Raw genomic sequence first — 16,497 nt, 5'->3', positions numbered from 1 at the left:
ATTTTATAGATACACAGGCATTTAGTAGACATCAAATATTTTTGAGCAGGAGACAGACATGACCAGATCTATATTTTAAGCAACATTCCTCTGGCCATGTTGTAAAAAGCAAATAACAGATGGAGAACAAAATGGAGATGCAAGAAACTGGAGAAAAGTCAACACTTAGGAGACACTGCACATACTCTTGTCTCCTCTCAAAGAAACACTACTGCACAGAATGACTCCTGAACTTTTTTGAAGGTTAAGTATGGGTTTGGCAGATGGGGACGTGGGAAAAGGCATTTTGGACCCAAAGAACAGCATATTCAAATGTGCAGGCATGAGAGAGAACTTTCAGCAATCTGCAAGTAGTTTTTGTTGAGCTTTGAAAGGGCCAAAGCTGAGCTTGAGAGGTGTCTAACTCCCCACTGGGCAAATCTACACCATTCTGTTATTTTGATCTGGGATTTTTTTTTTCCTTCTGCCTAAAGAGCCTCTTTTAGAATTTCCTTTGGTACGGATATATGGACAACAAATTTACTCTGCTCCTGTATGTATTTGGATTTGTATACAGATTTTCTATTCCAGTGCACTAATGTCTACACTTGACCAGTATCACACATTTATACTTGTTTTCATATCTAATGGTTTAGTCTTCCCCCTTATCACTCTCCTTTTCTAGAATTCTTCCTGAATATTCTTGCTTTTTACTTTTTCCATTTGCTCTTTAGAATCAGTTTGGCAGTTTATAAAAAATCCTGCTAGTATTTTTATTTAGATCACATTAAATTTATATCTTTTTTTTTAAGTTTATTTTTTTATTTTGAGGAGGGGAGGGGCAGAGAGAGAGGGTGGGTGAGAATCCCAAGCAGGCTCTGCACTGTCAGCGCAGGCTGATGCGATGCGGAGCTCGAACTCATGAACTGTGAGGTCATGATCTGAGCGGAAGCCAAGAGTCAGACACTTAAACGAATGAGCCACCCAGGTGCCCCATATATATATCTTAATTAGGGAAAGTTGACCGCATCATACTACTGAATCTTCTTATCTAAGAAGGAGAGATGCCTTTATATTTTTCCTGTACTCTTTTGTGCCCTTAAAGATACTGTTCATTTCTTGCTAAACTTTTTTTCAAGTTTAGGATGTTTACCTGTTATTATTATTTTTTTTACAGTTTAAATGGGATCTTTTCCAACATAATTTCTTGTTAGATGTATATTTGAAAGCTGTTGGTGGTTGTTGTTATGTTGGTTTTTGTACTCAGATACCTTATCTTGAATTCTCTTTTTGTTTATATGTTTTTTGGTTGATTCTCTTCGATTTTTTTGAGTCAATAAGTGTATCATCCACAGAGGCAAATTTTACCCCTTTCTTTCTGATTTTTACATCTGATTTCTTCTTCATTTGTTCGCATTAGAAAAAACTTCCAAAATGATACCAGAATTGATAGGTCCTGACGTAAAAACATTATTATTTTTATAGGTGTACATAATTAATTTAACTAACCCCCCAAAATCAAAATTTATATTGTTTCCAGTGTTCGCAGTTACAAAAAAAAAAAAAAGACTGCAATTAATGATTGAAATTTTAACAGAGAAAACTTTAATTGTGCAATTAAATCTGTCATTATATAATTTTTTAATTTTAGAGAGGGAGAGAGAGTGCAAGCAGGAGAGAGGAGGGTAGAGGGGGAGAGAGAGAGAGAGAGAGAGAGAGAGAGAATGACTCTTACGCAGGTTCCACACTCAGTGTGGAGCCCAAGACAGGAATCCATCTCATGACCATGGATCATGACCTGAGCCCAAATCAAGAGTTGGAAGCTCACCTGACGGAACCACCCAGACACCCCTGAACATTTTAAACTATACAAAAGGTGAGAGAGTAGTAGAGTGAAGCCTCATTTGCACATCATCCATCTTGAACAAGTGTCAACATTTTCCAATCTTATGTCATCTATTCCTCTTCCATTTTTTAAAATTTAGTATTTTAAAGCAAATCCCAGATATCATTTCACTCATAATCATTATACGTCTCTGAGGAATCTTTTAAATATAATCACCATGCCATTGGCATGCCAAACAAATTTAACAAATTAGCCAAACAAAATCGTTTCCTAATATCATTTACTGTTCAGTCCATTTTAAAAATTTTCCCATTGTTTAAAGGTGTCTTTTTACTGTCTACTTAAATCAGTATCCAAACGGTTTTACACATTGCACTTGGCTGTTACTAAGTGTTCTGTATTCCACGACAGTCACGCCCCTACCTGCACTCCCCCGAACACACATACTTTTTTTTCTTCCTATAATTGATTTCATGGAGAAGCCAGATCATTTGGCCAGCAGAATGTGTCATACTCTAGATTTGGCTGATTGCTTGCTCTTTCTGAATCTAAGGTCCTAGCTCTCTTCACCACTGCAATACACCTTGTTTCTCACTATACGTCACAGATGTTGTGACGAGGAAATGAAAACTTGCAAGTGATAGCCCATTAAACTTTCAGTGACACAGATATTCTAGAAATCCTGGGCAGTTTCATTCTTTTTACAATATGTACCCTTTTGGCTGAATGTTCAGGCTCTTCTGCCCTTGAAAAGCCTTTATGAGTCATTGACAGGCTTCATAACACTTATAAGCTGAGTTTGTCCAAGGACTTCAAGAACCTACTTTTTCACTTCTGGGTGAAGTCTAAGCCTAAAGGCTTGGTTTCCTCAGACTCTATATATATAGATTTGACAAGGTAAAGATGTTACGCTTTTGCAGATGACAAGATTGTATATATACAAAATTCTAAGGAATTAACTAAAAAACTATTAGAACTAATAAATGAGCTCAGCAAAACTGCAAGGTACAAGATCAATATATGGAAATTAATGTTGGGACACCTGGGTTGCTCAGTTGGTTAAGTATCTGTCTCTTGGTTTCAGCTCAGGTCGTGATCTCACAGTTTGAGTTCGAGCCCCGCATCAGGCTCCATGTTAACAGCACAAGCCTGCTTGGGATCCTCTCTTTCCTTCTCTCTCTGTTCCTCCCCCACTCGTTGTCTCCCTCTTTCTCTCTCAAAATAATAGATAGATGATAGATAGATAGATAGATAGATAGATATTAAGGTTATTTCTATAGAGTAGCAATGTACAGACTGACAATGAAATCAGGAAAAAAATGCCATGGTGCCTGGGTAATTCGGTCGGTTGAGCATCTGACTCTTGATTTCTGCTCAGGGCCATGATCCCAGGGTCATGGGATCGAACCCTGTGTTGGGATCTGAACTGAGCATGGAACTTGCTTAAGATTCTCTCACTCTATGGGGCACTTGGGTGGCTCAGTCGATTAGGTGACCGACTTTGACTCAGGTCATGATCTCACAGCTTGTGAGTTCAAGCCCCACATCAGGCTCCCTGGTCTCAGCAAGGATCCTGCTTCGTTCCTCTGTCTCCCTCTCTCTCTCTGCCCCCCGCCCTGTTCACTCTCTCTCAAAATAAAATAAAAGATTCTCTCCCTCTCTCCCTCTGTCCCTTTCCCCCTGCTTGTGCACTCTCTCTCTAAAATAATAATTTTTTAAAATGTCATTTATAATAGCATCAAAAAGAATAAAATCCTTAGGAACAAATCTAACTAAAATGCAATATTTATCCTTTGAAAACTACAAAACACTGGTGAAAGAAATTCAGAAAACCCAAATAAATGGAAAGACATCCCATGTTCATGGATTGGAAGGTAATATCATTAAGATGGCTGTATTCCCCAAATTGATCTATAGATTCAAAACAATTCCTATCAAATCCCAGGGCTGCTTCTTTGTAGAAATTAACAAGCTGACACTAAAATCATATGAACATTCAAGGGACCCAGAATAGCTAAGACAGTCTTGAAAAAGAACAAAGTTGGAGGACTCACACTTGCCAGTTTCAAAACTTACTACAAACCAACAGGAATCAAGACAGTGTATTACTGGTATGAGGATATAGATCAATGGAATAGGATTAAAAACAGAAATAAGCTCATGTATGTTCAACTGAATTTCAACAGGGGTACAAAGATAAATCAATGGTGAAAGAATAGTCTTTTCAACAAATGGTGCCAGGGCAAGTGAATAACCTCATATAAAAGAATAAAGCTGAAATGCTACTTCACACCATATACAAAATTAATTCAAAATGGTTTAAAAATCCAAATGTAAGAGCTAAAACCATAAAACTCTTAGAAAATATATAGGGATAAATATTCTTGGCTTTTCTTAGACATGACACTACAAGTACAAGCAACAAAAAAAAAAAAAAAACAGATAAATGGATTTCATCAACACTAAGAACTGCATCAAAGTGTCACTCAAATGAGTGAAAGACAACCTAGAGAATGGGAGAAAATATTTGCAAATCATATATCTAATAAGCAATTGCTATCCAGAATATACAAAGAACACCTGCAACTCAACAACAAAACAACCCAATGTAAAACTGGGCAAAGGACTAAACAGACATTTCTCCAAAGAAAATATCCAGATGATTGTTAAATATATGAAAATATGCTCTTTACTGGTTATTAAGGAAGCGCAGATCAAAACCATAATGAGATGTCACTTCACACCCTTCAGGATGGCTATTACAAAAAAGCAGAAAATATTAAGTGTGGCAAGGATGTAGAGAAGTTGTAACTCTTGAAATATTGCTGCTGGGAATGTAAAATGGTGCAACTGCTGTGTAAACAGTTTGATAGTTCCTCAAAAAAATTAAACATAGAATTACCATGTGATCTGAGGTGTGTGGGTGGCTCAGCTGCTTGAGCATCTGACTCTTGGTTTCAGCCCAGGTCTGATCTTACGGTTAATGAGTTCAAGCCCCACATTGGGCTCTGCACTGACAGTGTGAAACTTGCTTGAAATTCTCTCTCTCTGCCCCTGCCTGGCTCGCTCTCTCTCAAAAATAAACATTAAAAAAATTTACGTAAAGGGAATCATACAGTAGGAATTCTTTGTTGCTTGGATTCTTTTCATCAAAATTGTGTTTGTGAGATTCGTTTATTTTCTGAAGGCATAGTTCATTCTTGTGGTAGCACTAGAGTCTCTGGGAAAATATACTGCTATTTTTGTATCCACTTTACTTTTGACAGGCAGTTTAGTACCTTCCAATTTTAAATGTTTAAAAATGATGTTACTATTGGGGCACTTAGGTGGCTCAGTCAGTTAAGCATCTGACTTCGGCTCAGGTCATGATCTCACGGTCCGTGAGTTCAAGTCCTGCATTGGGCTCTGTGCTGACAGCTCAGAGCCTGGAGCCTGCTTCAGATTCTGTGTGTCCCTCTCTCTGTTCCTCCCCTGCTCACACTCTGTCTCTCAAAACTGAATAAACATTAAAAAAATAAATAAAAATAAATAATAAAAATAAATTAAAAAGAACTGTTCATGCCTACATAAAAGACTACTTACCAATACCCCCTCCCTGGTGAAAAAACCCAGGGCTTTATCTGGTTATTGTGTTCAGCTCTAAGACCAGGATTTTTGGCTGATGTATACACATAGTCTTCTTCGTCAATTTGGAAATGGCCCCTTGAGGCCTGGCAACCTAAAACGTATCTGATATCTAATATAGCTTTAAGATAAAGAAGAAACAGGGTAACTATATGAAAAGCCTACCTCTGGAAAGGGGTGAATGTATGGAAAATAGCACACAGCTGTCATTTTTCTACAGCATCTATTATATCCTGATCGGCAGGAATATAGAAGAGTCTCCTTGTTGGTAAAGTGAGTTTCTTGGCCAGCCAACTGGGAACCTCTAGGTCTGTTCTCTGTAAAGATCTTCCTTATTGTCCACCATGACCTCTGGCTCTTCCTACTAGATGATCTTTCTGGTCCTTATTCTCCATGGCTATGCCAGAGGTGGGCATAGGGAAAATGCCCTTTTTGGAGACTACTCAACTTTAGCTGTGAGCCTAGAAAAGAAACAGACTGTTAGGTTTGGGGTTTCTTTGGAAATATAGTTCCTATAAAAGGTTCAATTCTTTCTGCTAGTTATCACAGCCAAAGAAAAGAAAAAAATTTTTTCCCAGTCACTATAGCCAAAGGGATGCAAAGCTTTGAGAGGCTAATGTTGGAGCCTACACCTATTCCTGGAACTAGGGGTGAAGTTGCTTCTATCTCAAGCCCAGGAGTGTGTGTGTTTTGGGGGATGGTCCCCAGTTTAAGATCCCCTTCTATTGCCATTAGAAGGGGAAATGGAAACTAAGTGACAAAAATAATTTACATTGTCAGACATTCTTTGAGTCAGGTGTTTTCAACTTTTCTTCACTATTGCAGAGAAGACAGATGTTCACATTTATGACATATTTCCATGATACATTCACAGCATAATGCCAGTCTCTGATAGCTATCTATAAAATTTCCCCCCTTCCTCTCCCAGAAGGCATATTGAAATGCACACATATCAAAGTGATGTTATTATAGAGATAACCTGAATCTGCTCCAATTAGTTCTTAGATATATCACTTGCAAATTTCAGTACTTTATTACTACTAATGAATTTATTGTGACTTACCTTGCAATTGATTGTTAACACACCAAGTGTATCACAGTCATTATATACTTGGGGGAAGGGTCTTATCTTTGGTACCCCAAGTACTCCTTAGTTATGTCTTATTTTGATCTCTTGGTAAAACTAACCTTCCTCCTTAGAGCAAACATTGCCAAGTAATAGAAAGAAACACCCAGGATAATGGGGCATGTCCACTGGGATCAAGTATTTCTAGTGAAAAATGCACCAAGCAGATAATCTATACAGAAAGTGTTAGAAATAATGTGTATTTTTAATTTAGAACATTCCTATTTTCCCCAATTATTCCCCATATTCCCTTTTGAGGGGGGCTGGGTACAGTATACTTTATTGATGGTCCATGACAAGGCATGACTCCCCAGACCCCTCTCCTTCTTCAGGGGATCTGGGATGGAAATGGTGTGGAGATTGGGAGATTCTCAGTGTGTTGGGGGATGATTTGGGGCAAGGACTCCCCAACAGCTGAGGGCCTCTCTCTTCATCTTGCTCTTGCTGGGGCTGGCAGCCAGGTGCTGTTACTCCTTGGAGGCCATATATACCATAAGGTCCACCACCCAGGTGCTGTAGCCAAATTCATTGTCATACCAGGAAATGAGGTTGACAAAGTGGTCAAAGTGGTCACTGAGAGCGATGCCAGCCCCAGCATCAAAGGTGGAAGAGTGAATGTCTCTGTTAAAGTCACAGGAGACAACCTGGTCCTCAGTGTAGCCCAGGATCCCCTTGAGGGGGCCCTCTGATACCTGCTTCACCACCTTCTTGATGTCATCGTATATGGCATCTTTCTCCAGGTGGCAAGTCAGATCCATGACATTGGGGGTGAGGACATGGAAGGCTACGCCAGTGAGCTCATTCAGCTCGGGGCTGACCTTGCCCACAGCCTGGCGGCGCCAGTAGAAGGATAATGTTTTGGGCAGCCCTTCGGCCATCACACCACAGCTTCCCAGAGAGGCCACCCGTGGTCTTCTGGGTGGCCGAATGGCATGGACTGTGGCCATGAGCCCCTCCATGATGCCAAAATTGTCATGGAACACCTTGGCCAGTGGGGCCAAGCAGCTGGTGGTGCAAGAGGCATTGCTGACAATCTTGAGAGAGTTGTCATACTTCTCATGGTTCATGCCTATCACAAACACGGGGGCATCAGCTAAGGTACAGAGATGATGACCCTCTTGGCCTCACCCTTCAAGTGAGCCCAAGCCTTCTCCATGGTGATGAAGACCCCAATGGACTCCACAACATACTCAGCACCAGCATCACTCCATTTGATGTTGTCAGGATCTCGGTCCTGGAAGATGGAGATGATGGGTTTTCCATTGACGACAAGTTTCCTGTTCTCAGCCTTGAATGTGCCATTGAATCAGTCATGGGTGAGCTTGATAGAAATAATAGAACTGCATTAGCTGTGGGTGGAATCATACTGGAGCATGTAGACCATGCAGTTGAGGTCAATGGAGAGGTCACTGATGTTGAAAGCAGCCCTGTTGACCAGGTGCCCATATAGCCAAATCCATTTACTCTGACCTTCACCATCGTGTCTTCGGGACACGGCTGGCACTGCGCCAGAAGATGTAGCTGTCTGTCGAATGGGGAAGAGTAGAGAGTCCTGTTTTCTTTCCTCAAAGTGTAAACTGGATAATTTTAGCACAAAGGTAATTAATTTTCTAGTCTCCTATATTCTATTCAGGGTATTCTTCATCTCATTTTTGTGTATTTCTTGGGCAGAACGATCAGTCATAATTGAGCTATTTCAACTATGGAAATAATGTTATTTGTTACTAAACCCCGCGCACAAAGTTAATCACTTGGGTAAATAGAGAATAAAACTAACATCAGTATCATCCTAAAATTCAGAACCTTTTTTTTTTTAAGACTAAACAAGAAGTTCCTCAGAGAAACGTGAAGCAGCTAACGTTGAGGGTACATAAGGCTAAGAGAGGGTGACTTTAAAACCTGGAGAAGGCACTAAGCTTCCTTATTCTGCTTTCATTTCCCTTTTCCATATCATTCAGGCGATGTTTCTTCATCTGTGATGGAAAGGAAGCAGCATTCTACATAAGATTTAGTACTATAGCAGATTTCTTTGTTTTTAATCTCTCTATAGATCTTCCTCAACTTATGATGGGGTTACAACCACACAAACCCATCATAAATTGAAACTATTATAGTTGAAAATGCATTTGATACACCAAACCTACTAAACACCATAGCTTAGCCTTGTCTACCTTAAACATGCTCAGAACACTTATATCAGCCTACAACTGGGTAACATCCTCTAACACACACAAAGCCTATTGTATAATAAACTGTTGAATGTGACCTCATCTAATTTCTAATGTAATAAAGTGTTGAATAGCCGATGAATACTGTACTGAAAGTGAGAAATGGAATGGTTGTGTGGGTACAGTTATAAGTGCACTGGTGGTTTACCCTCGTGACTGTGTGGCTGATGCCCTGCTGCAGATGATGTGGAGTATCGTACCACACTTCACCAGCCTAGGGAAAGATCAAAATTCAAAATCTGAAGTAAGGTTTCTACTGAATGTGTATCACTTTTGTACCGTCATAAAGTTGAAAAATTGTAAGTCGGGGATCATCTGTGACAAAGTAAACTTGCAACTGCCAGGGTGGCCCATTTCAAAGAAACCTACCATACAAAAACCCAGTTTACAGCGTTAGAGTGTTGCAGGATGATTTTGCCTTTATAATTTAAAAAAAAATTTTTTTTAACGTTTATTTTTGAGACAGAGAGAGACAGAGCACAAATGGGGGAGGGTCAGAAAGAGAAGGAGACACAGAATCTGAAACAGGCTCCAGGCTCTGAGCTGTCAGCACAGAGCCTGACACAGGGCTCAAACTCATGGACCGTGAGATCATGACCTGAGCCGAAGTCGGACGCTCAACCGACTGAGCCACGCAGGTGCCCCAGATTTTACTTTTATAAAATGGATTACGTGTACATGGGGTAGACCAGGTAATGACATGCTCCCTTAATGTATTTAAATACTATACATTTTTGTAGACTTATACATACCAGGAAAACAAAATCTGCAGAGAAACTTGAGACTAAAAGCCTCAGGGGGGAGGGAAAAAAAAAGAAAGAAAAAAGGCCTTAGAAACCACTGCCAAATGGGTTATGAATCATAAGTGAAGATAAAACATGTAGAAAATTATAATTAGGAAAATCAATCCAACAAATATTCCTTAGTTATGGCCTACATATGTGTTAAGCTACAGAACAATACAAAGATGAGTAAGATAGGATTCTATATTCTCAAGTTAGCTGGTGAGATAAAACTATCTTATGTAGGGTGCCTGGGTGGCTCAGTCAGTTAAGCATCTGACTTAGGCTCAGGTCATGATCTCAGGGTTCGTGAGTTCGAGCCCCGCGTCCGGCTCTGAACTGATAGCTCAGAGCCAGGAGCCTGCTTCGGATTCTGTGTCTCCCTCTTTCTCTGTCCCTCCCCTGCTCTCTCTCTCTCTCTCTCTCTCCTCTCAAAAAATAAACAAACATTAAAGAAATAAAATGAAAACAATCTTATGTAATAAAATATGGAATAAGTTCAAACTCTGGGGTATAATTTGCAAGTGTCATAAAAGTATGTAGAAAAGATGAGTGGGCTAGTTAGAGAAGGCTCCATGGAAAGGCAGTGCTTGCGGTAGGTCTTACAAGACAAGAGAAGTCAAGACAAGACAACACGAATGACCACACAATGTGGGAGGCCCACAAGACCAGCCTGACCAGAGCAGAGGTTGAGTGTTAAAAATCTGTTCTAAACTAAGTAAAATGCTCAAGTATGGGCCAGATTATGAGGAAACGCAGCACACCACAGAAAGCATTGGATTGGCAAAAAATGGCATGACAAAAATGTGTCTTAGAAGTACAAGGTAGACTAGATTGAAGGCTGTTGAAATAATTTACATCACGTCAGTAAATATTTACTGAGTGCCTACTACATCATTGCCTTACATACTGTGGAGGACACAAAAATGAATACGATGTACACAACTCCTGTGCTCAAGAAGCTAATCTGTATGGCAAAGACATAAATAATTGTAATTCCAAGTAGAAAATTAAAAGGATGGGGACGCCTGGGTGGCTCAGTCGGTTGAACGTCCGACTTCAGCTCAGGTCATGATCTCACGGTTCTCATGGGTTCGAGCCCCGCATCGGGCTCTGTGCTGACAGCTCAGAGCTGGAGCCTGCTTCTGATTTTGTGTCTCCCTCTCTCTCTCTCTGCCCCTCCGCTGCTCATGCTCTGTCTCTGTCTCTCAGAAATAAATGTAAAAAGAAAATTAAAAGGGTGATTTTTCTGTTCTCAGCATCTATGAGATTCTCGAAGAGTCTCGAGGCACTGTAGAGATTTAAAAAAAAAAAAAGGTATCAAGTTGGGGATAAAGAAAGGGGTTTTTTTGCTTAAAAAATTTTTTTTAAATGTCTTTATTTATTTTTGAGACAGAGAGAGACAGAGCATGAGCAGAGGAGGGGCAGAGAGAGAGGGAGACACCGAATCCAAAGCAGGCTCCAGGCTCCGAGCTGTCAGCACAGAGCCCGACACAGGGCTTGAACTCATGGACTATGAGATCATGTCTGATGCTTAACCGACTGAGACACCCAGGTGCCCCTCCCCCCGCTTTTTTTTTTTTTTTTTTTTTTTGCTTTTAAAGGGGTGTATTCTTAAATGGGTCCTGAAGGAACAACAGGATTTCAAAAGGCAGAAGTGAAGAGAAGGAAATTCCAGACAGTAGGAGGCAAAAATAATACTGTTGGGAAAAGCACTACTATGCAAACTGGGTTCAGTCCCAGGTCAGGAACCAGTTCTGTCCTCTTGAACAAGTTTTATAACCTCTCAGAACTTCAATTTCTCCCCTGTAAAATGAGGATAATTGTATCTAATTCATTGTGTTGTAAAGATTGAATAATAAAACATGGCTTGCTCGCTTCAACAACACATATACCGAATAATAATGTACAAAGAGCATAGCACATCCATCGACATATAATTGGCACCCAACAAATGTCAGCTGGGCTGTTATAGTCAGAAAGTTAGCGTGAACTGCAGAGGGTGGTAAGCACAGATGTTCTGGAAACATTAAGAAAACTAGTTGTTTTAAGTATGAGGTTCATGTGTGAAGATAGATGTCTTAGTTTGTTCAGGTTTCTATAACAAAATACCTAAACTGGGTAGTTTATAAACAACAGAATTTATTTCTCACAGTTTTAGAAGCTGGGGAGACCAGCCCACTGCAATATAGAATCCTCAGTCCAGGCAGCGAGGGGCAGTAAAAAGAGTGTGGACTTTGAGTCCCAGATCTACCAGTCACTTCCACCGTGATCTTGGACAAGTCTCACTTAAGTCCCAGTTAGGCCATGTCCAGGAATGAAGGCAGAAAATACCTATCTTTTGCCCAATGACTACATCCATGCTGTGTACTGAGTGTAGGTTTATAGACTCAGTCAGGCAGAGAAATAATGAAAAAAAAAAAAAAAAAAAAGACCCTTCTAAAAACAGTTGTCTACATTTTTTCATTTTGTTGAAAGAAATTTGTTTTTATGTATATTTCCTCACTAAGGAAGTAATACCAGGAGGTATAAATACATATAAAGGCACGTAGGCTAAAAGCAAAAAATTAGATATGATATCAGATGTATAAAAAAGGACAGAGAAAAAGACAATCTGAGGTAATTGAGAGTCCCCAAATAGCTTTCTTCTGGAGTTTCTTCTGTTCCTGGGAACAACACCTTTCCAATCTACCTGCTGAGTCTCATCGCTTGTTTTTCCAAACTACACTCTCTGTGGATGTCATCATTGGGTTCATCTATCTGGGTGCTACAGTTTATTTTAAAATAATAGGGATGCCTGGCTGGCTCAGTTTGTAGAGCTTGTGACTCTTGATCTTAGGGTCTTGAGTTCAAACCCCACATTGGATGTAAAGCTTACTTTAAAAAAATTATAGGGGCGCCTGGGTGGCTCAGTTGGTTGAGTGTCCGACTTTGGCTCAGGTCATGATCTTATGGTTTGTGAGTTCGGGCCCCCCATCAGGCTCTGTGCTGCCAGCTCAGAGCCTGGAGCCTGCTTCGGATTCTGTGTCTCTGTCTTTCTCTGCCCCTCCCCCACTCGTTCTCTTCTCTCTCTCTCTCAAAAGTATAGAAACATTAAAAAACTTTTTTTTTTTTAATTATAAGAAGCTCACAAAATCTCTGTAAAGGCCAGAAAGGCTTGGAGATTATGTCCCCCCTCTAAAATCCCAAACCACACAGAGAATGCTGCTCATCCTATAATGCTACTGAACAGACACAATGCTTGACGTGAACACTCATGCAGGTGACACTGAGGACCAGATGCACGGGTATGGTGCAGCCACTGTGGAACATCTCCTCTATCATCCTCCTCGGAAGGCAGATTCTACAAGGCCTGGTTCATCCCATTCCCATCCTGAAACGATGTCTTACACGAGTGTGTCTGATTGGCAAAGGCTAGGTCACTTTTCTGTGCCTTAACCGCAATGAAGGCTTGGAGACAGAATTTTGGCTTCTAATTTGGAGAAGCAAAATTTATAATGAGAGAAATTCTCCAAACATGACGAGATCGTTCAAAAGATGGCCATAAAAATAAATGAGGACTATATATACTACCGTGGAGTTGTTTTCAGGATTTAATTGCTTAAGTATAGTTTCCAAAAATATGAGAATATGACTTGTACAAATATAAAAAGAACATGGGTCAATATTTTATTCAGCTCATCAGCTGGATCAAAGTTGTGCACTCTCGTAGAATCAGATCAGCCTGCCTCCCTGCCTCAGAGTCTACTAGCCAATGCCCAGACTCCACTGAAAGTATGCCCAATAATCTCTTTTGCCTATTTCTAAGTATTGAAAAAATTTCTTAACACAAGTGGAAACAAGCAAGGTGGAGAAAGAAGTGATACTAATACATTTGCATATTTTCTTATTTTTTTAAAATGGGAAGACAAACCATAAATTGTTTAAATGGGTACCTATTATCAAAGGAGGAAGGGAATAATATCGAGAGGACAGATCTACAAGCTAGACTTCTTTGAATATACTTCATTTTGCTAATTTGGCTTTGCACCCCTATAAATGTTTTACATAATTATAAAACAAAATTGCATAAATTCTAAAAAGTATCTCTAAAAATTAGAAGTAAAATGAGGGGTGCCTGGGTGTCTTAGTTGGTTCAGTGTCTGACTCTTGATTTCAGCTTGGGTCATGATCCCAGGGTTGTAGGATTGAGCCCCATTTGGGATTCTCTCTCTCTCTCTCTCTCTCTCTCTCTCCCTCTGCCCCTCTCCCCTGCTCACACACACACACACACACACACACCCTCTCAAATTAAAAAAAAAAAAAAAGGGAAGAAGAAGAAGTGAAATGAAACAAATGAACAAATGGTTATACAGGTGGTGGCATAACCATACAGGAAACTATTCCAGGTGACTTACATCCTTAGCAGAATATGGCTGAAGAGGGTGGGGGTGGGGAATCTGTCTCCCCCCCTCTAAAATCCCAAAGTTATTCTCCGTAATGATCTTATTGGTGGTAGACTTGATATTATTATTATGGAATATTATGGGATAAACTGAGTACTTATGTTGATGTTTTAGAGAACTGAAATTTTCAGCATGTTTGAAAGAGGTACAGATGAAAGATTGGTGAAGTTAAGGTAAAAACTCCATAGCCTTCAATTTGGGTCTGAAGTATCAGTGTGAGCTTGGGATTTATTTAATCTATTTATATAATAATTATATATAATAATTTTATATAGAATATATTATAAAATTATATATAAATCAAATCCCCTAGCTCTGTCTATGGAAAGGCTTAGAAACAATGGTCAATCTGGTATCAGTGACACTCCTACTGCTTAGATTTTGGTATTTAAACATCATTTCCACTAAAAAGAACCAGATCTCCTTGGAGAAATGGCTGATTCCAGGTCTGAGGCAGGAATTGTTCAAAATAAGCCTACAACAGTTCATCATACTAGAAAGAAAAGAACTTATTAAAGAGTACTAATGTCATGCCAGATACAGAGACTCGAGAACTTAGGAGCCAATTTGAATAAGTTCCCACTGACCAAAGATGGGACAATATGGATATTAATGAGAACAAAACTATAATGGGTCAAAACACATAAAATATGGTTAAATCCATGAATTCATAATGATACAAAAATAGCTCAATGTTTTGTAATGTAGGGACCTTATTTGGATCTCAATTCAAACAAGTTATTTTTTAAAATGTATGAGACAGGAGAATGTGAATGCTGACATCGGTGGTTTTAAGAAATTGTTGTTAATTTCTTTCAGACCTGATAATGGTCTTGTAGTTAGATTTGTTTAAGAATCTTTTATCTTTTAGAGACACACACTGGAATGTTTATAAAGGGAATAGTATGATGTCTGAGATTTACTTCAAAATAATCTGGGTAGTGTGAGTGTAAATAACACAAGATTGGTCATGTATTGATAACTTGAAGCAGGATAATGGTTTCATGGTGGCTCATTTCACTATTATCTCTACTTTTATATATGTTTAAAATATGAAAAAAAATTATCTTAAAGTCAAATGACCATAAACCTGAAAATGTCTACTACAGAAGATTCAACATTATAACATTGGGTCTCCCCAAATTTATAAAATATATACCTGTAATCATATATACAGCAATTCAATATAAATATAAATATGGCAATTCAAATAAAAACTCTGACAGAATTTTTCAGAAAACTGATTCATTTGGAAAATTTACATGGAATAGATAACATGCACAAAATACTAAGTCAAGTTTGAAAAAGAAAAACATAAGAGTGGTGGTGTGATTGTCCTATCAGACATGAAGAGATATACGGAGCTGTTTTAATCCCCAAAACTCTGTGGTATTGAAGGAGGAATAGAAAAAAAGAACAGATTGGTGAGCTCAGAAACTGATCTTTGTAGGGGCACCTGGGTGGCTCAGTTGGTTAAGCATCTGACTTCGGCTCAGGTCATGATAACACAGTTTGTGAGTTCGTGCCCTGTGTCGGGCTCTATGCTGACAGCTCGGAGCCTGGAGCCTGCTTCAGATTCTGTGTCTCCCTCTTTCTCTGCCCCTCCCCTACTCATGCTCTGTCTCTCTGTCTCACAAATAAATAAACATTAAAAAATTTTTTAAAAAGAAAAGAAACTGATCTATGTATATATGAGAATTTGGTTTATGGGTTTCCCATCACAATGGGAAAACAAATAAAATAAGCTCCCTATTTCACACCATAAACAAAACTAAACTCCAAATGAAATAAAGACTTAAAAACAACAACTATAAAAAAGAAAAAATAATACACACTCTAAAACTATGAAAATTAAATGAGTGTATCTTCTTTATATTGGAATGAAAAAAATTTTCTTAAATAAGACAACTGGATGGCTCAATTGGTTAAGCGTCCAACTTTGGTTCAGGTCATGATCTCATGGTTTGTGAGTTTGAGCCCCTCGTCGAGCTGTGTGCTGACAGCCTAGAGCCTGGAGCCTGCTTCCGATTCTGTATCTCATTCTCTCTCTTCTCCTCCCCCACTCATGCTCTGTCTCTCTCTGTCTCTCAAAAATAAATAAAAGTTTAAAAAAATTTTTAAATAAGACAAAAAGCATATATCATAAGGTAAAAGTGAATAAATTTTTCCATATCAACATTATAAAAGTTCACAGAGAAAAAGTCAATATAAGCCAAACACCTGTGAAAGACTGAGAGAAGATATTTTTAGTATTTATCATTGTCAAAGATTAGAAGCCAGAATACACCTATGTATGTATGTATGTATGTATGTATAAAACAACTACAAGACACAAAGTAAAAGCAACAATACAGTAGAAAATTGAACAAAAGATATGAACAGTCATTTCACAGAAAACTCCAACGGTCAGTAAATGTGTGAAAAGATGCTCACCCTCATTAGTAATTAAGAATATGCAATTTATAAA

At 39.0% G+C, this 16,497-nt stretch overlaps 1 pseudogene; it reads right to left on the bottom strand.

The window, feature by feature from the left end:
* Positions 1 to 5,376: 5,376 nt before the first annotated feature.
* On the bottom strand, positions 5,377 to 8,156 carry LOC122240854 (annotated as a pseudogene).
* Positions 8,157 to 16,497: the final 8,341 nt, after the last annotated feature.

Source organism: Panthera tigris, chromosome C1 (assembly GCF_018350195.1).
Source record: "Panthera tigris isolate Pti1 chromosome C1, P.tigris_Pti1_mat1.1, whole genome shotgun sequence".
Classification (NCBI taxonomy): Eukaryota; Metazoa; Chordata; class Mammalia; order Carnivora; family Felidae; genus Panthera; species Panthera tigris.
Note: the sequence above shows the minus strand (reverse complement) of the source record. Positions and strands in the feature narration are given on the sequence as shown.